This window comes from Rhinolophus sinicus, chromosome 1, assembly GCF_057876585.1.
Source record: "Rhinolophus sinicus isolate RSI-liver-muscle chromosome 1, RSI-T2T, whole genome shotgun sequence".
Lineage (NCBI taxonomy): Eukaryota > Metazoa > Chordata > Mammalia > Chiroptera > Rhinolophidae > Rhinolophus > Rhinolophus sinicus.
This window is the reverse complement of record NC_142501.1, coordinates 199,243,888-199,268,332: the sequence shown is the minus strand read 5'-3', so window position 1 is coordinate 199,268,332 and position 24,445 is coordinate 199,243,888. Positions and strand designations below refer to the sequence as shown.

At 40.4% G+C, this 24,445-nt stretch overlaps 1 protein-coding gene and 1 long non-coding RNA gene across 4 annotated transcripts in view; one reads left to right on the top strand and one right to left on the bottom strand.

Moving 5' to 3' along the window:
• The window catches only part of PPARGC1A (PPARG coactivator 1 alpha), a 624,837-nt gene that overhangs the window by 525,442 nt on the left and 74,950 nt on the right, over nucleotides 1-24,445 (bottom strand). The gene's annotated exons all lie outside the window — the stretch shown is intronic.
• On the top strand, nucleotides 11,870-21,447 carry LOC109453834 (uncharacterized). The gene is made up of 3 exons (XR_002138389.3): nucleotides 11,870-12,170; nucleotides 15,071-15,568; nucleotides 18,864-21,447. It is a non-coding gene; the product is annotated as an uncharacterized LOC109453834 (long non-coding RNA).

The window sequence follows — 24,445 nt, the reverse complement described above, 5'->3', positions numbered from 1 at the left end:
ATGACAGATGGGAGTTGCTGGATAATATCCCCTCTCCCCTTGAGTTGGGACAAGGCTGAGGCAGTTCTACAGCGTCGTCCAGAGGTCCCAGCAGAATTGGGTTCCCGTTGTCCATAGCAGTTACCTGCTCATTAACATTCCACGCACTGGCTTCCTCACCCTCTTCCTCAAGATAATCAAGAGCATACAAATAAATTTACACCAAAGAAGTAACTGTAGCTCAAGTTCAAGACCTGGGGTCAACTTCTAGGAGAAACCAACCTACACTATGTTCCCAAGGCCATATCACCAACAAATGGCACAGCTGAACCCATCCAACTGGCCAGTGCCCAAGTCTGTACCCTTACGCCTTAGATCACACCATCTCTTTTCATCACGGGCTGCCTGGCATCTTTATAAAAAATCGCAATCCCATACCTGGCATCCTATTTAATCAATACACTCAAGTAATGAATTGGAATTTTACTTTTCCATATTTTTGTTAAAATTTTTTCCTACCCATGTTGCTTCTAGCAGCTCTACTTGCTAAAATAGTCTGGGTTGAAGGCTGTCAAAGGCATTAACTGTGACGTTCCTTCTGACACAACCATTTCATTGCTGCATCCCTGACATGGCCGTCCTGCCTATGGGTTGAGCTATCTCTAGAGATGGTTGAGTCCTTCCTGTTAGGAAAGTGCTAACATTTATGAGTGTCCATGCTATATCAGGTGATATTCCAGGGGTGTCATACATATGCTATTATCTCACTAATCCTCACAATAGTCCTTTCAAGCAGGTGTTATGATCTCCATTTTATAGATGTGAGCACTAAAGCCAGTGACCTCCCCAAGGTCAGGCAGTGAGAGCGTGGCTGAGTCAGAATTGAAATCTAGGTCTCTCTGACCTCAAAGTCTAAGTTCTTTTTGTGCAACAAATAGTGCTTATAGCAGCGAGGTACTGTTTCAAGGTCTTAAAATATTAACATATTTAATATTTAAAATAACTCTAAGAAATACATACTATCGTTCTCCCCATTTTACAGATGTGATAACTGTGGTGCAGAGGTTAAGCAACTTGCCAAGATCACAAAGTAAGTGGCAGAAGCCAGATTCTAACCCAGGCACTCTGGCTTCTAGTCCATGCTCTGAAACACCAGTTTTTGTTTACTCTCTTAACCATGACACTCTATATTGACACCAATTCTGATACTACATTTAAATGGCCCCGGTGTCAGTTCTGCCCAATGTTCTTTGTTTCCCTGCCAGAATATAAAACTAGTCTCATCCCTCCACCCTTCATAAAACTATCAATGTTTAAAGATCCCTTTTTTAACGATGCCTCAACTTCAAACCCCTTCTCTGTATCATCTGAACCCTGTGGAGATTCTGTCCCAGTTGCCAATTTCTGGGAACTGAGGTTCTGCAGATGTGGCTGGACAGCTGCACAGCACAATACGGAGGGGACTTTCCATGCCCCAGTCCAGGACCTGCATTAGTGAAGCCTGGGAGTAGCTTGGCGTTTTCTAGCACTGGGTCCCACAGAGAAGCTCAGCATAGCAGAGATTTTCCTCGTCGTGTTCCAACCCCATTTTCACACACGTCCTTCTTCCTTACAAGGCTGACAGCACAAAAGAGCAGGGGCGATTACAAACACATTGGGCTAGCTACAGACAGGCCAGCACCCTCATTTCTGTTGGCATTATCTTGCCACTAACATTGTGCATTTACTTATGGTTTAAAAACAGAAGTTTCACTATCCATTGATTTAGCAAACATGTATGGAGAGCCTCTGTATGCCAGCGCCAGTGCTGGGAGCTAGAAATATAATAATAGTTTGCTGTTGTCCAGGAGCTCAGAGCTTGTAAGAAGACCAGACACAAAACCGCATAACCTCCATGCCCACCCTCCTCTTCCCCTTCTCCTGACCTCCATACACTAGAGCATTCCAGGCTCAGTCCTGAAACCTTGCTTTTAAGAGCATGCACTCCTCTCCAGACTCCTGCAGCTTCAGCTGCCACCTCCATCCTGATGCCGCCCCCAGCCCAGACTCTGCCCCAATTCTACCTCCCTGTGCCCAACTTGTCCACATGCCATCTCTCTTTAGATATTGAATGACATCTTAAACTTAACCTGCCTAAGCTAAATTTTTGATCCCCACTGTTGTGAATTATTTTCCCCAAAATGGTATGGTCAAGTCCTAACCCCCAGTATCTGTGAATGTAACCTCACCTGGATACAAGGTCTTGGCAGATGCAATCAAGTTAAGATGAGGTCATACTGGATTAAGGTGAGCCCTAATCCAATGACTGGTGTCCTTATAAGAAGAGAGAAATTGGACACGGTCAAGGGAAAATGCCATGCGACTACAGAGGCAGACATTGGCATGATGCATCCACAAGCCAAGGAACGCCAAGGGTCGCAACCACTAGGAGCTAGAAGAGGCAAACAAGATTCTTCCCTAGAGACGTAAGAGAAAGCATAGCCTTGCTAATACCTTCATTGGGGACTTTAAGCCTCCAGACTGTGAGACAATACATTTCTGTTGTTTTAAGCCACCCAGGTGGCAACTTATTGCAGCAGCCCTAGGAAATGAATACACCGCCCCCCACCAAAACCCACACCTTCCGAGTGGAAGGTAAATCCATTCACCTTGGTGGTCAGGCCAATTCCCCATTTCTTTTTCTCTTACAGCTTACATTCAATCCATCAGGAAATGTCACCAGCTCAACGTTCAAATACATCCCAAATCTGACAACGTCTAACCAGCTGTCCAGCTGCCAGTCAGTCAAGCCACCATCAACTTTCCCCCTGGATTGGAGCAAAAGCTTTGTTACCAGTTTCCTTCCTGCCACCTTTAGCCAGCCTCAGACCACTCTCCTCACGACTGCCAGGATGCATTCTAACAACACAGATGATTTCACTCCTTATCAGCCTTCCCAGTGGCTCCAGAATAAAATCCAAACTCCATGCCCTAATTCACACGCCCCCCTCCTTGGGGTCCCATATCCCTCCCGGAATCATCCTTGGCCTCCCTCTCCCCTTCACTTTGCATCAGTCCCACTCACCTCCCCTCGGATCAGAAACTATCCATACGGCACCCCTCCCCCACTCTCTGTCCCTCATCCTGCTTCTTTGTCTTCTTAGCACTAACCACCATCACCTCCTAGCCTGGCATAGTATGTATGTGCCTGTGTTTTGTCTGTCTCCCTCCCTAGAATAGGAGGTCCGTGAGAACAGGAGCGGTGTTTGCCAGGCACTAGAACAATACCCAGCTCATCAGCACATCTGGTGAAGCCATAGAGTGCTGGAAAGAGCACACACACAGCAGTTGTGGTGGCCAAGGGGCAGCGCCTAATCCCACCTTACAGCTCAGTTTTCCTTTTCATCTCTAACAGCGGAATAATAATGGCATTTATCCCATAATGGCATAATGCAATGCTTATACAGAAGGTGCCCCCAAAATGGATACCCATTTTAAGAAAGGAAAAAGCTATTAAAATTGTAATACTCAATATATACCGATAACGATAGATGAACACAAGCCACATTTGACTTCCGCAATTACAAGAGGGGCTCAAAGTGGTTACCATCAGCATCCAGACACTTCTGATTACAGCGAACTACTGCATGAGCAACGTTGACCAAACTGTCCATTTGTATACATTTTTTGGCACCCCTGGTATATAGCATGAGCTACAGCATAATCTAAATCAACTATACTACGGTTATATAGATATACCGGGGGTACCAAAAAAATGTATACACATTTTAAGAGATGTTATCTATGCTCAAGCAGTGGTTTGCCATAATCAGAAGTGTCTGGACGCTGATGGTAACCACTTTGAGCACCTCTTGCAATCGCAGAAGTCAAACGTGACTTGTATTCATCTTTTGTTATCAGTATATATTGAGTATTATCATTAATACAGTTTTTCCCTTTCTTTTTTTGGCACCCTCTGTGTAGCATATATATAGCTTAAATATAGACAAGGAGGGTCTGATGTGCATTGTTTGGTGCAAGGTAAGAATTCAGTAAAACGGAAAGGCTTCCCAAAGGAGGTGTCTTCTGATTGAACTATGTCTCGGCCAGTGAGGAGAACAGGAATTGCAGGCAGATGAGAGCAGGTAATGAGGCAGGGATTGCATGAGGGATGAAGACAACCACTTGCTAGCGGTTAGTGTGGCTGGGACATAAATGAACCACGGCAGCTGGGAAGGGACAGAAAAGAGATAGAGGAAAAGGAAGGCAATTGAAGACACGCGAGAAAGGTAGCATGGAGCTGATCCCAAAAGGCTTTCTAGGGGACAGGGAAAGATATGGTCTGAGTTAAATGACAAATGGGAAAACAGCATGTGTGAAATACATCAGGGATTCAGTGAGAACCTAAAACTCCGCAGTTTACCTCTGAGAGTCGAGCTGTTACGTCCCTATAGCAATACAATCAGTGCAGCCGAAAATGGACACTTTTTCCTTTCACAACCAGGATTAGCAAGAATTTCATGAGTTTTCCCCAGTGGAGATTCATTCATTCTCTTGGTCTCCTCTCTCTCTCTCTCTCTTTCTCCCTTTCTCTCTCTCTCAATATCTATCTCCCACTCTCTCCGTCTCTTTCAGTATCCTTTTCTTTATAGGTCGTGTAGGTAACAACCTGAGTTTGTTAATGTACTGTTGGAATTCTAGCTTTAAAAAGTCAAAGAGAAAAATCTACTGTTGTTTTTAAATGCAAGATACCCAAGTGAAGGCTAGAGAAATTGATGGTCAGGATGCCAACACAAAGAAAGAATTAGCATTCCTACCCCACATGTCAATGTCCACTTTGTGTATTGGGCGTGCAATGACTGTATGATGCCCTAAAGAAACGTGCTCTGACATCTAGAAAGTCGAGAAGGCAGCAGAGGGGAAGCAGGCGGTTTCAGGAAAGAACATAGAGCATGTTCCTTTCCTTGGACCAATGTCCTCAAACACAAATGCATTGTCTGGAAGGATGTACCACATGGGGAATAAAGACAAAAAGATAAACAGGACTTCAGCCCAATCCTGGCATTCTGAGGTCGTTTTTCCATCATAACACAACTTTAAGAACAGCAAGACCAAGTCCCATGCACAACTCATATTCCTTCAATATTGCAATTTTTCCAGGATATTCTTCAGCTTCCTGTCCCTGCTGTCCTATTCCGCAGACACTCCAGTCATGGGTCCCCGCTCCCGAGGGCCTGCCCTTGCAGGAGCTCACCCACTTCAGATACTGGCTGTGACCATCTTCCTTTTGTTGAACATATATCTCCTACCATCTCCTTTCGCTTCCCTAAAATACAAGGTCCAGAGTCCTGTGTCAGTTCCAGCACCAGGCACCATTCCTGAGACTAAGCAATCAATAAAACTTCCTTAAACAAGTGAATGAATGGATAAATTCATTTATTAAGAGATCAGAGATCTGCCTTCAGGGTTAGAGAAGTTGACTTAGATAGGTTTTGTTTGTTTTTGTTTTTGTTTCAAAGCAGGGTGCAGGGGAAGATAGAATGATTAGGATTTTTTTTTTCCCTCCATAAATTTAAGTCCCACAGCCAAGAAGTAGCCAATTACAAGCCACGCTGCCTTAAAATAAATAGAAGTATTTATTGGCCCATTTTCCTCACTTTCGGAGACGAAATGAGATCCTTGCTTCTAACTTTCCAGGAAATGTCTACAAGTTGTTTGCAAGCCCGTTCATCCGAACAGTTACACTAATCTTCATTAGCTCACATAGTCAGGCACAGTTTGTTCCCGAGAATCCTGGGGAAGCACTGCCCCACTCACTTCCACGCTTGGTTTTAAGTAGAACAATGCCGAGCATATGATAACCTTTCTTTTGTGAGACCAAAAGAGGGGCATTCAAGAGCACTAAAGAGGCCCCTTTGAAATATCAAGCTTACAAAAAAAAAAAAACCAAGATGCCTAAAAGCACATTGAGAAAGAACCATGATAAGGACCTCATTCCAAAAAGCCCCAGCAATCACTGGGAAGTTATATTCAGACAACTGCCAAGTACAGATGCTAAGGTGCCTCCTCCACTTGATAGCGTTCTCTCCACGGCTCACATCAAGCTTTTCTCAAACACTGGATTCTTTTCAGGAAAATGTGCCCAGCGATGACGCCTTGACACATTTCCCTATGACAATGTGACTTTCAGTGAATAGTATGGAAAGTCCATCTCATTCAGTTACTTGGAGTGTTTATAATAAACCTGTGTATGTTCCCCTTTCAGAACACACTTCACCGGAGGAAAACGGGGTTGACCTCCCTCGGTCCCAATCTTTTCTTCAGAGGCTGGGCTCACGTATGTGTTGAGAACTCACATTCACGTTGGTTCAGTATAAATATTTGGTGCCGGCTTGAAGTACCTGTATCATTAATTACGCCTGAGTCATAGTGGAAATCACATAGACGTACTTGTAACGTTCAGGCTAGGACAAGAACCAGCGCATGTGATTGATGTTATTGACGTAGCATTCAGCTCAGTAACATACCATAATGATCCCACTATTATATGTAACTGTTACTAAATATTCACTTTGCTCTGACAAACCCAGTGGGTGTGAGGTCTCTTTGTCGGATTCGGAATTTAAACAGCGCTCTTTGTCAGATTTCAGCCTGGTATGAAACCCCAACAAACAAAGTCTGCCCACGAAAGGAATGTTTACAAAAACACAGCAAACGGCCACAGAAGGAACCGGTTTATCATAAACAATACAAATATTTACTTGATTATTTAATGGGTGCCCAGCATGTCTGTCCTTAATGTAGCATTAGCTGACATCAGGATCACACCATATGCGCAAATAATTAATTCAAATTATGCTTTTTCTTGCAGTGAGTTCTGTTGTAAGAGCAAAATTAATGGAGAGGCATATTCGGGAGCAGAGAGTGGAGGCCCTCTCTCCATGCCTGCCTTTCTGGGTACCTCGTTTTTAATACCTCAGCCTCATTGTCATTCCACTGCCAAGAGCTGATGGCATTTGAAACGCTCCTACAGTGTTTCTTATGTAATCAGGAGGATGACTAACACGGCGACTAAAAACCTGACCTGGCTAAAGATTTCCTTATGAGATTACACTTTAGATGCCCAAGATGGCCAGAATAAGTCCACCCCTTTTAACAGCGGCCACAGCTGCAAAATAAACGGCTTGCAAATATCAACAGTGGATGATCCATCATTCCTCGCTTTCAGGAATGGGAAGAGAAGCAGGCCATTCAGATGAATATAAAGTGTTTCCAGTTAAGGTGCTTGAGGCTTATTTATAATAAAGACATTCAAACTTTATGAAGGGATTTCCTGTGGGCAATTACACCATCCTTTTCTCTCTGAATTAATACATGGCAAACTTTGGTTTGCGTGACATTTCAAATGGCAAAACCCTTAGAAGAAGAAATGTTCAGACACAAAGTGCTACATTAACAGTTGCGAGCACTTAAACCATCTATTCCTGTCATGCTGCTTCCTGGGAGGTTGCCTCAAGGGGTGATCCTCCAACTCTGTAAGAGGGGAAAGCTTCTCCTGCATTCGCAGGACATCGAGAGCTTACTTTTTTTTTTCTCTAACTGTTCAGGTTAGTAATACCCGAGTGTTTCTTCTTGCTAAGAATAATAAGAAAAGAAGAAAGAGGAGAGCATTTGAGATCTTGCTCCCTGGCGTATGTCGTCAGTTTGGCTCAAATAAACTCTTATAAAAAAACTCAAAACAAAAATCAGAGAGAAAAATCAAAGAAGAATTTTAAACTTACCTCTGATGAGGAAACTGATCTTTCCAGAGAGATATCATTCCTCTTCTACTATGATATTATCTATTTAAATATTTTGTATATGTGTGTGTGTGTGTGTGCATATTGCTGTGAGGGTTGAATTAGATAATAACATGAAATGATTCGCGCAATATCCAATACCTGATAAGCTCTCAATAAGTGTCAGCTACAATTACAATCATTAGATTCTATCCAGAGCATTTAGCACAAATCCTCACAATATGCCATACATAACAGAAGACTGAGGCTCAGAGGAGATAGGCGGCTTGCCAAGACTCAAACTTCTGACATTAAATCTAGAATTTGAACCAGATCTCTTTGAGTCTAAACCCGTGGCCCTTTGCACTATACCTGCTGATTCTCAAATGCCTTCAATAACAAACTAATGCAGAGATGGCATCGAATCATTGAAAAGTTCATTGACTTATTTCAGATTTCAACGGGACTTCTTAAGACAATGAAGCCTCCCACCAAAAGAAAAAGAAAAAAAAAATCTTCCAAATTATTTAGAAATGTCTTTACGAGATTTCTCAATATTTTACAGCTGACTGTGAAAAGTGAACATTCAAAATCATAAACTTATTCCCTGCCCAGTGACATTTTCTTTTCTAATGTATCCGTATTTAAGATTAAAATTCCAAAATTGAACCAATGGCAATGATTGAGTAATTCATGGCTCAGTGCTATATTAGCAATTAATTAAATCTACCCAGCATTACAGAGAAACCAGTCATCTGCCCTGTATTTATTTTATTTCATTTTATATCCTGCATCTTGTATATTACCCAAAGCAATTCTTTGCAGTAATTTTACCTTCCATGCACAAATCTAATAATCCCTCTTGTTCTTAAGCATCGTGACTACAGCAGCATTATTATATTATTAAACGTACATCAGATAAATTCCAGTTGTGCTGCATTCTCCAAAATACCCTTTTTCCCCAATCACTTATTTTCTATTTTTCATAAGTAAACATCGAGGCCTTTATTAGCAATAGGTTTTTTTTTTTAATGTAAGCTTCAACTTATTTTCTGATAAGTTTTATCGCTAATCATAAGATTTAGTCAGTCTCCTATGCACATTCACGACTCTGTAATCTTAACAAGCTATATATGCAGATGATTGACAGATAATACTTGACAGGTTCAAAATTAGAGAATATACAATGAAAAATTCAGAGCAGCTAGATCACTTAGCATGCTACACTTTTCCAATTTTGGCTTCTCTCATAATCATCAACTTGGTAGGGAGAGGGAATAAGAGAGAGGAAGGACCTGAACATTTCCTCCCTCTCTGATCTCCTGGACGAAAACCACTGGGCCTGAAACAGTCTGAAGGAGTCATCAGTCAGAAATTGCTTAACCAGGAGCTGAAATTCACATCATCAAAATAGTCATTTGAAAATACGATTCTTTGGCATTTAAACCAAAACAGCAGCCAAAATATTCTCCTCACATATTTATTCAGCTTCCTTTGTTGAAGAGAGTTATTCGTTTCTGTAGCAGTACTCCTTAAATCTTTAATGAGAAAAGAGATCATGCCATGTTTACTGAAATGATTAGGCCAATTTTTATTGACTCTGTACAACATACGTGAGAGCTGATATTTACCTGAAGCCTTGCCATTCCGGAAAGGATTGATTGATGACTTTCTACCATAATATATGACTCAACTACTAGTGATCTAGCTAAGAAAAAGAGTTTGTTTGGGTGGTTTTTGCCTGTATCTTCTATTTTAAGCCTCCTCATACCACGACCAACAGCAAATATTTTTTCTTCTGTTTCAGGAGAATTGGGCGACACAAAACTCATATCAATTAAACCAGCAGCATTAAATGTTGGAAGTACCAAAGGCCATGCCTTACCAAAGAGACGGTACACAAAAGACTTCATCCTCAGCCAAGGAAGGCATTCTACTCCACCCTCCCCAAGGTCTAAATTCCTATGCGATTTTCAGTCAACACCCCATCACAATGGGTCCTAACAATGAATTAGGATCCAGCAAAACTTAACACAGGCAGGTCCTTCTTTGAGGTCATTCACAGGCGATTTCCACTGATACCAGCCATGGATAGGTCTTTTTGTTCTCTGAAATAAAAGTAAGTATTTTCCTCCCTTTTCTGCTACCTTCCAACTCTGATCATGCTCACAAGATGACAACTATGCTGGGATTCCATCCAGGAACATTTCAGGAGGGGAGAAAGAGTGCCTGAGGGATCATTATTTGATGTGCACACTTGTGGAGAAACCACAAGGCTATATTTTTTGAGACTCCAGCTCTCTTCTAGTGTCCACGTTCAAAATAGGTCATAATGGACAAAATTGTTGAAATGTGGCTTTAGTCCTTTTGGAAAGCAATTGCTGTCAAGAGAAGCATTTGGGTTAATGGTTGGCAATCACTGGTAGCCCAAGATTAGTAACCACTCCTGTGGGAAGACCAGTGAGCATGGGAGGAAGAAATGGGGTGAGGGAGTCCTTGGAAAAATCACAAGGGAAGAGGGTAAACCCGAATTTCCATCATCAGAGAAATGCATACTAAATAGCCATAATTGGGGCAAATTAGTCACGAGAATCAATTGTTTAGTTTAGAATTCATCAGACAAAAAGTTCTGACCCTCGACGTCTACCTTGACTTAAAAGGCACTTATTTAAAAGCCTAAGTGTAACAGGTTTACATACCAGAAAATTCCAAATAAAATGGACTTTGCAACGAGCAAACATGTCAGGAATCTGGTCAGTTAAGCCACCCCTGACTGCAAACAACACCAGGGGCTTCAATTAGGAAAGAAAGTAATTCCCGATTAAGACAAATAGTAAGTAATTTAGAAGAAACAGTGGGAAGATGTCACGGGCATCTTTAAATGACTACAAAAGTCTTTTCCTCTCTTACTTGCTTCGAAAGAGAAGGTAATTTCTGTGAACATTGTTATTGAGTAGCCATGTATTGATATCTATACTATTTTAGTGAGGGTATTGTTTCCTTGTTGTTGTAGAAAAAAAAGAAAAGAAAGAAAGACAGGAAAGGAAATCTGGCAACATTCAGGTTCCTTTTGTGCCTAAAGAGGTAGTAGGTAGTACTTAGGAGCAGCCACATGCCCAGAAACCATAAAACACTCCCATAAACAGGACAATCACTGCAATCGTATCCCAGCCCCTCCAAGACTGTGGCCAGGTATTGGAACCTTTTATTCAGGGACACAAACATCTCCGATCTACAAAACACCACACTTTTGTACATTCACCTATGGTTTCTTCATAGAGAAGAGAAGATGGAAAAGACACCAAAATTATATAAGCAAGGTTTTCTAAAAATGCCTTCCCACAACTTGCCAAAATGACTGAGATATTTCTCATTCACTTTCAAGTCACAGAAACCTAAACACTTTGCTGTATGTTAAGATGTCAGATGCGAATCGTCTTAACCAGCTGGGTCAAATGTGAGCTGGAGACTGCAGTTAAGAAGCAAGCTCTGGACTCCATTTGCATAAGAACTTGAGGACTCCCAACTCAGAGGCAGCAATCTGTTAAAAGGGCAATTTTGAAGCACTATACGATGTTAGGATAGCAATCCTGAAATATAGCTATGGATGGGACAGCCACAGAAGGTTAACAGATACTTTCAATAAGTGATAAAGATATTTTGTAGTCATGGAAACCTGCATGCAAATTTAGAACTTTTTTTTTTTAATCTCTCCCCTTTTCCCTGATATCACTTCTAGTTTTCTTTTTTCTATATTCTTATCTGAAGTTGGGTAACTAAGATTCCAACAATAATGGAATCTAATTTGGGGGCTTTTTTTCTTCAAGATGGAACTTGGTGATTTTAAGGCAAATCCTCTGAACGAGGTTTTGTTTTTAATATTAACATATTTCTCTATACATTTGTATCGTATAATTTATACCATCGAAATGGAAAAAGACCTTTAAGTGTCCTGTTCCCGATAGGCTGTGCAATAAACTGATTAGTATTTTAATTAATTTCTTGAGCACTACACTAAAGGGAAGTAGTTGAAACCTAATATGCATGAAAGACAGAACTTTCCCTAGAACAAAAAGCAGAATGAAGCATATCCACTGGGAGATGCAAAAGAAACAGAGGGAACGGTTAGGAAGTGGTCATTTTCTGGTGGCCTGTTGACTCAGTTTCTTTCCATTTTGTTCTCTCCTTTGTGATGAGAAGACACACAAACTCTCCTGACAATGGAATGCAGACAAGCCTCACATCGCTGGGACTCACTCTGCCATCTTCAACCCCCCGCTAGCACCCCAGCTGGCTCTGACAAGTGCCACTTCAAAAGGAGACTGAAGCCTGGGCAAGCTTATTATCTCTTCCTGAGGCCACGGAATTGAAAGATATATGTAAGTTGATATCAGCATTAACGAGGGAAAAAGACCAGAAGGGAATGGTGAGAAGGTGGGTAATCACTACTTCCTTCTTTTTGTGTATTTCTGTTTTGTAAATGCTTTAATTGAGCACACAGATTACTTTGACACTCAGACAAAAAGCCATCAAAGTTTAAACAGAATTAAAATCTAACAGCTTCCCTCCTCATGTTCAAACTCAGATCAGGGATGAAGGAAACGTTTTTCCTCTTAATAGTTCACTTTCGCTGATAAGGGCAACAGGTGAGGGGAATATTCTCAGTGACATGGAAGTTATGAGTCAATTCATTTGAACGAGAATAATAGCGATACTTTACATCCTGAACACACTATCTCCTTCAACCACGATCTCATTTGTCCTTATTATAATCCTATGAAGTGGGTCGGAGAAGTGGTACAAGCTCCAATTCCTACATGAGAAAACTGAAGCTCAGTGGGAAGAGAAAAATCGCTCAGGGTCACACGGAGAAATAGAAAACATCAAACTCATTCACTTTAAAAACAGTATAACTGGTCACATGCCATGCTTTTTTAACACCCTGCAAAGCTGTAGCTATAAATGCAGTAAGAAGAATTTTGGCATATTTGCTTTGTATAATTATTCAAGAAGGCACAAGTGCCCCGTCAACACATTCGACTCAGCCACAATGCAGACAGGCAGCCAAGACTTTCAGGGCCGCCCACCCACCCACCGAGTCAGCAGGGACTTAGCGGGGCAGGGTCCTGTGCTAGGGCTCCCTGTTACCCACGGTGCGAGATGACGACTCCACCAGCAGAAAGTGAATGATGTTGGGGGCTGGGCAAATGCAACATTAAATCATGTGCCATCCCCTTTTCGATCCTGTTTTCAATCACTGTGATTCCATCAAAGAGGAAGTCCTTCTTTGGAGATAATAACCCTTTCCCACCTCCCTCAAAACTCCAAGGCTTGTTAATCCCACTTTTTAACAAAAGAAAAACAGGTTTCAGGCTCATAGCCTTCATTCAGCAGGCAACAGTGTCTAGCAAAATATGCTAACTTTTTGGTGGGTTGTTTTGTTTTGTTTTTAACTTTTTTTAGGTATCCTTCTATTTGTAGTACGTGATACTGAGTTTCCATTTAAAATGGTAACAAAATGTCTTCTATGAATGATTTACTAGAAGTAAAAAAAGCAAGAGAACTATATTAGGTTGAACCATATGAAACCACTGGTGATATTTATTTAGATCAAAAATGGTCAAAACTTGACACTTGATGATAGATGGGTAGTAAATGACAGTGATAGTATATACATAGGACAAAATAAAATATATAGATATATTGGTATAGAGAGATATGACATAGAGACATAGAGAGACATATTTAGATCTGACCCTCAAAGTATAGTAGATGAATGACTTCAATCTGAGAAGCCTTGTATGAGGATTGTCATAGCATTAAGCTGGCATCTCATTCTTCCATAGCAATACCCTTCACCCATGGTGATCTGAGTCTCAATTTAGTCAAAGGCATTCTGGTTTCACTTAGTTTGGCCCCCACTACAGCTCAGGGCCAACCACAAAGGGGAAGCATTCGTCCCAGTTTATTCAGGCCAGCCCGAGAGCAGACACAGACCACATGACCTGGCCCCACTCTCTCTCATCACCTTCCTCTAGCCTTTTCTCATCTCCACTACGTAAATGCTGTTAGACCACACGTAAATATACGGACCACCTTTAATCTATCAGAAACAGCTACACCCTGCCTCCACGCCATACATACCTTTCTGTCTCTAATACTCTTTCTCCAGAATAACCAAGTTGCTTAGAGACTTGGAAGGGGTTTTGAGTGGTGGTATCTACCCTTACCTGCACTGTCCCCACCCCCCACAGTGCCTTATCCCAAGGAGAGGCAACAAAACAGCTCTGGAAACAGGAATCCCAAAAGCCTATGAGGAAAAGGAAAAGGTGGGGGCAAGGAGAGACTCCATGAGTCAGGTGTGAACTCAGGAGCCTGCACCTTCCACACAGAGTGTGTGGAAACTCAGTAAGATGGAGTCCTTTTTACAGAAGGTTGCCTCTCTTCAGAAACTCACTGTTGCTACTTATGGAAGGGGCACCTAAGAAAACTGTAGCTCTCTCTTGGCCTCCAGAATTTGGGACGAGCTGGTGTGTTTCTGGTTTGACCAAGTTTTGACACACAACTCCAGGCTCATCCCACAAACCCTGAGGCAGCAGCTTTGCTAAAGACCAGGAGCTACACTCTCCTCCCAGCCTTTTCCTCACGGACTTTGTGACTCTGGGAATGTCCCTCCATGTGTTGGCTTTGGATTTACTTAAATGCCAAACAGGGGGTTGGCCTAACTCAGTGGTTCTCAAACGTGGCTCCACATTGAATCAAGTGGCCTGGAGAGCTTTATACACATGCCCAGGTCTGGCCCCACACCTAGACATTATTTAACGGGTTAAGAAAGGGCAACCATTTGTATTTTTTAAAGCTTCCCCGATAGTTGCACTACGTGGCCAGGTTGGAGGACCCCTGGCACAGATGAGCTCTCGGGACCTGCCCAGTTCTACTGTTCTCAGAGTCTCTGAACCTCACTCGGGCTGGCGTCTCCATTGTGTTCCATCCAGTCTTTCTCTGTAAAGATGTTTGTCCTCGCTACAGCGGCAGTCCTTAGCCTTATCCAGAGAACCGCTGACACCAAGAGTTGACGTTTATTCTTCTACAAAAGGGGACTTTGCAGTTGGGTGAATAACGGGCTTTGTCACCACACACACCTGGTTTTGAATCCTACTGCTGTGTCCTTGAGCCTCAGAACTCGCTGAGCCTCAGCTTTCTCAGCTCCATGAGATGGGAAAATGTGGATGGGAATACCGACTGTGTCATGGTGAGGACTGAATGTATGTAAAGTACCGCGTATGTAAAGACTGAATAAACGTTAGCTGCCACCCCCTTCCTACAAACTGCAGGTGACAGGGGGTCCTGTATTCACAGAGGACGTTGCTGAAGGCCAGTATGAATTTCTAGAACACCAGCAGCAGTCTTTGTCTGAGCTGACTAACGCCAGCCAGAGAGGCACGTAGAGCTTTGAAGCTCTGCCTCCCTGCCCCAAGAGCAGCTCCCCCCTCCTGTCAGCAGCAGAGAAGCGAAAATGTGATCCAGTTCTACATCCTGGAAGGGAGAGGCTACAAGTGTGGAGGAACAGAACTGCAGGCCACGAGATAAGTAGGCCAGTCTCGGACTCCTGCAGCCAAACGCACAGGAAGAGAGAGGCAAACGGTCAAAGGCACCTCATGAGGAAACAGTGGAGTCTAGTGATACTGAGGCAAAGAGCTGCCTGCAACAGATGGAAGAGGGGAGTGAGGAGGAAAATAAAAGATATTTGCCCTTTCCAGCTTTGGCAGGGCCACGGAATGAATTTCTCAGACCACTGAGGATAAGCAGCAAGGAAAATGATCAGTACTGCTGTAAGTAAGATTGCTGTGAAAAAATTAGCCTTACCCTCTCCATGTAGATATAGGCATGCCTGTAAGCAGTGAACTCGTGGGTCATTTCTAGTCTCTTCGAAACACACGTCTGCAGATGGCAAATCCATAAGAAACATGAATGTCTTTTATTGTCAGGAAAAAGAAGGAAAACAGCAAAAGAAGGATGTCACACAAGTTTATAAATGAGAAAGCAGGGACAAGCGGTAAAGAGGCCCGGGATGGAGGTGGGGGCGGATGCAAGATTAAGATATCAAAAAAAGTGAGCTGTGTTTTTAAGAAGAGATCAAATGAAAATTTGGTGGGTTAACCATTCGTGAGACCATGTTTTCTAGGAGACCGGGGTCAGAATTTACCAATGCAAATAGCAGATAAGTCTGCAGTCCATATTTTAACCTTTTCTGCTTGCAGTGTTGACACTGGCTTTTCTAGTGTTTTGGAACCTGGGAATTGCTATGTGGTAGCAAACACAAATAAATCACGGAGGAATGCTGATGCAAATTCTCTAGCACAGGAACCTACCATTGAGCCCAGACATTCCGAAACCAACACAAAACCAAAGAGGGGCTTATGTTTTGTAAAACATCACTTGTCAGTATTTTTCCAATCTAAAAATACATGCAACCTCTTACAAGCTGTCACAGATTTCTAAGAGGCCATCCCAGATGTCAGAGTTAAAATTTTCCTACAACGTTCAAAATGCTTCCTGTGGCAAAACTATGACACTTAACACCCCTGGGGAGGAACAGATTTTCCATGGGGAAAAGCCTCCATTTTCACTGACCCAAGGTCAGTATTTCTATCTGCATCTATCTCTGGCCTGCTGGCACCAACTCACTCGGGAAAAGTTAGCAAACAACCCCACCCTGTCACTCTATCTTCCCACGTGGCCTGGCTGCCAGAAGTCATGATGAGACCTTGTGTTTATCATCAACTCTGTCCAGTTACGGGGTGTGCGCGTTTTAGAGAAAACAGCTAATATCCACCATTAAAACTCCTTGTGGATTTTCATCTCCCGAGACACTTTTAATCTAGCCGCAAATGTTAGGTTTTGAAGAAAGCATTGTTAAAAAGGAAAATAGAGTTGAGGTAGCTTAAGGTTAGGATTTAAGGGTTCGTGAAATTCAGACTCCACACATTTCAATTAAATGGTACATCGACCCATGTACCAAACTGTACTGAAATCTGCTCCAAGTCTCATTTGTCAAGTTTTATCTGCCACCGTTTGGATTCAAGATGACAGAATGAGTTATAAATCCAATTCAAGATGGGACTTATACCGAGCAGTGTACCAAGTTTTATAAAAATCAGTCAGCTTCTTTAAGAGTTGAACATGGGATAGACCAAAAAAAAACAGTTCAGAAGGAAAATGTCATGTCAACTAGTCGAAGCAGGAATTGTGCTTACATTGGTCATCTGTATATCTATTTATTCATGCAACAAATATTTATTGAGCGCCCACTCTATGTCAGAACTGCAGGAAAAGTTTGGGACACGCAAATCACAAGGCAAAGTCTTTGCCTTTGTAGAGCTTAGATTAGGGTGGGGGGCTGGGAGGATAATTAAATAAAATCATTAAAATCTGAGATTAGAGCCACTATGGAACTAAAAAGGGTGTTGTGATAGAGAAAAAGAAAGAAAGCCTACTTTAGACAGGGTTGCAGGGACGCCTTCTTCGAAGGGAGATATTTCGGTTGACATGGAAGGTTGGGATGGAGGCAGCCATATTAAGAGCCAAGGAAGAGGGTTCCTTGCAAAAAGAGCAAACTCCAAGGACCTAAGTGGGGCCTCTCACGGTCATGGAGGGAAAGAGGCCTGGGAGCGGGGAGGAGAGGCAGAGCAAGCCCGGCATGACTTGCAACACCAAATGGTTACCAGTGACATTAAGAGTAACACTGTCAGAAATGATTTGTGTGCGTTATACAAAATGGGAGACTTTACACTCAAAAGAACACAGCATATTTTTGCCTCTCTTATCTTTAACGGTTTTGCATTCATACATTAAATACCTAACACTCATGCATTTTACTTTCCTTTGGAAAATTACCACTATTAAATATTATCATCAGCCTCACTAACAAACTTTTAAGTGTAATACATAGTTCTTTAATGTGTTTAGCACATAAACTTCCCAGGACAGACAGTGGAAGAGCCCTCCATCAAATCAGTTAACTCCAAAGCAATCAAGTATTTACTGTCTGTCCTGTGGAGCAGACGGCACTTGGGCACTTCAACCCTGTGTGGGGTGAAAAGGAGGGATTGCAGAAGGGGTCAGCGCTCCATGACAGCTTGTCAGATTCAGACGTTATGGATAGAGGTCAGTCCTCAGGCAGAGGAAAGGATGTGCCCGATTGTACAAAGCATCCTTCCATTTCCCAATCACCAGAAAAGTTGTAAATTGTATGGGATTCCAATCTTATCGTTCTCTTGATCGCTTTTAAGCCATTTGGAAAATACAATGGATTGCAAGAGAGTTCTCTGATCTTTCCTTGTCATGTTGGGATGAAAGAATTCACCATTTGACTAAAGGTCAATGTTCTAGAAATATTTATGGGTGACGAGAAGAGAAAGACTATCACGGAAATACTTGTTCATTTCCTTCACTTCTGCCTGCTTAGCTGCATTAAGTGCTAGACATACCTATGCGACATCCTTACCTGCCTTTCCATCTTCACAAATCCATCTGTTATGTTTCAAAGTGGGAGGGTTCTTCCCATAATGAATGTAAGGATACCCCTTTCAAAGAAATGACTAGATATTCGTTACCTTCTAAATTGTGCATGATTTTCGTTCTTTCTAAGCAATGTTTGATGGATAAGTCTAAAAAAAAATGGTCAAATAGCCTAACCTTTTAGCAATAAAATTGTGTGCAATAAAAATGCTGGAGGGCACCAGTTACTGAACTGTCATAGGCTGGAGAATTATTAGATCCCATAATTCTGTACTGCAAAACCAAATTTGTAGATTTTTTTTCCACGTGGAAAAAAATCTAGGAAATTAAATGGAAAGACCTGTAGTAATGAAATATTAAATGCAATTTCAAGTGCACAAAAAGGTCAGAAGCCAAAAAAAAAAAAGATTTCTGGAACATTAATTTTCTCATACTTCACGTATGCCTGGGTTTAAATAACCCTAGAAACCAACCAGGCCCAGATCGGGGCAGGGGAAGGGATGCAAAGGAACAATAGGAAGGAGGAGCCTGGTATATGGGGAAGTAAGAACTAAGAGTGAAAAAAAAAGTTAAATAGAAAATATTTCATTTGTTTTCTATTTCCAGAGTTGAAGTTCTAGTGCATAAATATACATCAACACCAGCAGAAAGGCATAAAAACAGAAGCAAAATTACTGGACTTCAACCATGACATGCCAATTGTACCCAAAGTTCAACCTGATTCTTGGTTCCTCGCACTGCTACAATTCTGGGCTCCTGCTCTTAATTGAGTTTCAATTCTAGCCAAAGAGAGCATATACCAGAGGGTGGTCTGATGGAGTCAGTCAGTCGAGATGTGTCTGTGCAAAGAGTGCTACTCTCATTACAAGCAATCATTGAAAAAAGATTGCCTTGGTTTCAGTGCACAGCAATAATACTTCATTTTACTAATATACGTGTATGTATGTAGGAAGGGGTGGGGGAAGATTCAGAGAAACTGTAAAGGCGGTATTTTAAAATGAAAGTCATCGTGTGAATAAAAGGGTCAAATGTTAACATCAGGACACCTTTAGTTTAGGTATGACACATTGTTTATGTGGAATGTTGTTTAGTGATGTACATAGGGAAAATCTTTATTTTAGTACCTGGTCCCCAGGTCCATTACTTGCACAGTCTGTACACTCTTTATGCTACAGAAAGTAGATGATCTGTAATTTATGGTTGTTAGTACTTTAAAACCTAAACAACACATGATAAAATCCATTTCTTTAAAATACCAATCTGTATAGTGGCAAGGTTGGATGGAAGAAAGATTTATATTTATGGCCAATTTTTATTTATCCTCACCTATTTATAAATTGTGCTACAACTTCAATAGCCATGGTTAAAAAGAATAACGTCATTCCTAACCATTGCCTTTGACTATAAAAACAATTTCACCGTAATGGATAACACTAAAATACTCCAAGAATAATCTATAAATGAATCCTGGATTACTAGTCTAAAGATGGTGGTTATAAATGATTACATGAAAGAGTTGATGTTACTTTGAAAATCTTACAGTCTGTCTATGGATTTTCGTATTTTATATGTAACATTTTTATGAAGTGATTTTGCCCTTACATAATAGCTTTCATCTTCAAAGCACTTCACAAATATGAACTAGTTACATAAAAAGCTATATTACTGGAAAATCAGAAAATGGGAAAGCTGAGTTCTCTTAGCAACAGTCACTCTCACACATTCTATATTTTTAATCTACAACAAAGGTCATGTTTTTTTAAAACATGTTTAGTCATCAATATTGTTAACAAAACTGTCCAAAGGGTTAATGGAGCTTTTACTATACCTGGCAATTGCTACTATTCATAAATATCTCCTTTTGATTGAATTTGTAAAATTTGAGGAAATTAGACTTATATTATGGTAGATCTTTGTCCCGTTCTATTTCATGAAATCTGTTAAATATCAACAAAAATGGATGTTCAACAAACCTTTGTCATAATAAAAAAAATTAAACATGTATCATGGGAAATGATTAAATAAATTGTGATATGTCTACATGATGTAATATTATCAAGTATATCACAGCCATTAAAAATTACATTTTGAAGACTATTTAAATACATGGGAAAATTTGCACAATATGAAACTAATTTTTTTAAAAAGGTCACAAGATTATCTAAGGCCTATCATGCCAATTTTATAAAAGAAATAACTACATGTAGACACATAAGCAAATTGGATGAAATAAATACGAATGGTGGGGGTGTTGTGATTTTATTTCCTTCTTTGGACTTTAAATAAAAAACTACTTTTAATCATGGGACATAACCATTATTTAAGAGAAAACAAAACCACAATCCTTGCCTTCAAGAATGTCCACTCTCCTGGAGAAATAGAAAACATCAGTCAGTGTGATAATCTGTTTGAGAGTAGAGAGCATAGAGTACAATGGGAGAAACCAATGTAAAGGTTCAGATTAGAAGGAGGAGAACCTTGAACTGGGCCTTGAAAGGTAAGCAGTTATTCCAATAGTAACAGAGAGAGCAGTCTAGAAAGAGCATATGCAAAGGCACAGAAGCATGGGACACAGGGAAACAGGAAAAATGAAGAGCTTCGTTGGGATAAAGAATATAGTGAGGAATCGTAGACGATGATGATGGACATCACACATGCCAGCTCACAGAAGACCTTGAGTATTGTGGAAAGGATCCAACTTCAACCGTTTTACTTCCTGTGTAGAGCCTTCTAGGGAAGGAGATGTGGGGAGGGATTAGATCAAGAAAAGTAATAAGATTAGATCATTAGCTGCAGCAATCAGAGGATTGGAGGAAGGCAAGACTACAGTCAGGTGGACCAGGTAGGAGATTCTGATAGGCTGATCCCTGGAAGGAACAGTGGAACAGAAAGAAGAGATGGAGTTCCAGAGATAGTCAAGAAAAAGAATGACATAGCCTTGTGGCCAGTTAGATGTAGGTGAATGAGAAAAAGTGTCTGTGATAATTCCCAGGTTTCCAGATGGAATAAGGGGTGGACAGTGGTACAATTACCTAAATGAAGAGGATCTGTGCAAAAAAAGCCAGTCAATTTGATTTTGGACATGTAGAATTAAAGGTGACTCTGGATATCCAGATAAGAATAAACAGTAGAATGCATGGATTAGTATGCAAGTCACAGGTGAAGGATAGAGGGACACTTGAGAACATCGGGACACTTGAGAACATCAGCACACAAATACATGCTTAAAAATTAGAAATAGACAGACACCCAAGAAGACTGGGCCAAGTGAGGAGCCTGAAAATTGGGGAAACATCAACATTTTGGGATAGGCACGCAGATCCAACAAAAGCAACCGAATGGAATGGTTAAAGAGAACAAGATCATAGAAGCCAAGGAGAAGACATTTTTCAACAACAGAGTGAAAGGCTCTAAGAGGTCAAATATGAAAAGACCAACATGCATCATTTAGGTTTGATAAAAATCCTCCTTTGACCAGCGCTGGAACGATTTGAGTGGGTGGTATAGTCAAAGCTCACAACAGATCAAGGAATAATTCAGAATTAAGGAGACGGTGAATGTAGCAACTCCTTACACAAACGTAACTATGAAGAAGAAAGAGGGCACCACAATTAGAGAGGAACACAAGGCTAGGAAAGAAGGGCCTTGGTTGTTTATTAATAGAAGACTGCCTGCAATCACACTAACAACTACCAAGGAAATGAAGTCACCTTTTCTCACCTAATAAAAATATAGTCATATAGCCACAAAACAAAGATAAGACAACATATGTCCAGACGTTTGCTCTTAAAACGCCAACATTATTCAGCTAAAATTCACACTCACAAGATCGTTGGTCAGTGTGAAAAAAATCCTGAGATCCCATTTCCAAAGTCTCTTGTTAAATTTTGATGTTATGCAGGTAACTGAAAGAGTTAGCTAATATAAAGAATACAACTGATAGCTATAAATAATTTGGAACCAGGAAGGAGTTAATTTGGGGCTAAATTATATACTGAATGGCCAAGGTGTTTTAAATTCACTGAATAACTTTCTCAACATTAAATAGACTTGAGGTTAATTGGATAAAAATCCACTTGTGCAGTATAAACTAGTTGGAGAAGTTTGCATAGAAATTTAAGAAACTTCATCTTTTGTTGTGGTTCTCATTGGGCTATTTAATTTAGTGGTAAGAAGTTTGGCCCATATTGGAGCCAAAGCCTGTACCATTCTTTCCTTCAATTCACCTAGAAATACCAAATTCATGATATGTGTAACAGCCATAACAATATTCATTATTTCTAATTTACCATATGATATAAGAGAAGAAAAATGCCACATGCACAGATGTGTTCACTAGAATACTACCTAGAAGAACTAAAGCATTGGAAACAAAACTTCAACAGGAAGAGGAAACTACATAAATTATGGACATCTGCTTAATTAAATAATATATGATCATTAATTGTGTGAAACAATACTGAATAAAATTGTTTGTTGACTTTGACCACAATCCTATAATTATAAAGTATGTGTGAAAACCAAAAAATTCTTAAAAGTAATGTAATATGCAAAGTGAAAAAAAAAAAGTCATGTTGTAGAAATAAAAAAGTCATGCTGTAAGAAAACTTCTTGCTTTGTTTTTCAAATTTTCCTTTAATGTTCTTATAAGAACTTTCCAAAGTTAAAAGGAAGAGAAGGAGGGAGGGTGGGTGGGAAAGAGTGAGACCAGGAGGAAGGGAATAGGGAAAATAACTGGAGATCAAAACCATGGAAAGAAAACAGTCCTAAGTAAGAAAAAAAGAATTCTAAAATGTATCTCGACATGTTTGTAGACTATTCGTAGACTGTGACTCATTTGTAGACTCAAAAGCCCTTGTGTCTAGAACTGACACAAGGTTGAATGGAGTTATCCACTTGCAAGTATGACTCATTTAAATGATATGGATAGGTACCTGTCTTCTCCACAGGCAGTCTCTCTCTATATATAGATATATAGATATCCATATATATATATGGATATATATATACACATATATATTTATATTTTATATACTTAAATATATATATTTCACTGAAAACAAAGAAACGAAGATGACAGATAGTTCCAGCATAAGTAAACTGTTAGTGAAGTGCTAAAGTTACCAAGTTTCTCTGCATTTTTAGTTGAATACTGTTTATCATAAACTTAATTTTATTTTTAAAATATGTCTAGTAAAATTTTGAATATGCTCAAATAACACTGAGGTAGAGTTCGGTCAGCCTGTTGCTAACAGGCCTTGCTTCAATTTTAAGCACTTTAGACTAACAAAGGCTACTTCCCAACATTTCCATGAGCACTGAACTTCTTACCTCTCTAATAATGCTTCATATAACAATTATTTATTTTGCTTACGATTTTGAAGGCCTGTAATAGTTAGAAGGGTGAGCCCAGAGTCAAAGGAGTTCGAGTTGGAGCTCCAAAATTATTAGCTTGGAGACCCTCAGTGAGTTACAGGAATGCTCTGGGCCATTGGTTTCTCATTTGCAAAATGAAGATGATTGTAGTATCTATCTCATGAGGTCTTGTGAATATTAAGTGAGATTAATGTATGGAGAGTACTTAGAGATAGAAATGCCTGGAACATAATAAGCACGGAGATAATGTTAGCCGATATTATTATTAGGTGTTGCAAGGATACACAGAAGCATCAGAGCTCTGGCTTAGAGGGAGTCTGCATTCATGACTATTAATAATGATGACATAAATAAGGTTAATGGTAAGAATTATTATATCTTCTGCAGACATGCCATCATTTTCATGCATTACCTCTTTTGACTTCACTACCTCTGTAAGATAGGTCTTAGACCCATTATCTAGCTCAAGAAATTGAGGTCTAGACGCCATTACAATTGACAGGACTGCTCACAAATAAGGATAGTTAAGAGATGCGGTAGATTTTCTTCTAAAGCTGCAGAGTAGAGGAAAAAATATAAATAGTGTCAACCCTCCCAATAGGACCCAGGAGGATGGAACAAAACTGGTTGAAAGTTTATGCCCTGCCTTTGGTTGAGAAAGCAATTTGGATGGCTTTGGAATTTTATATGGTATAGTAAAACTTGAGTAATCATTAATGAATAGGAATTGTAATTAACTTATTTTTCAGAAAAATGATTGAAAGGAAGCGGGCAAAGAGCAACACTATGAAAACTGTATTTTAGCAGCGATA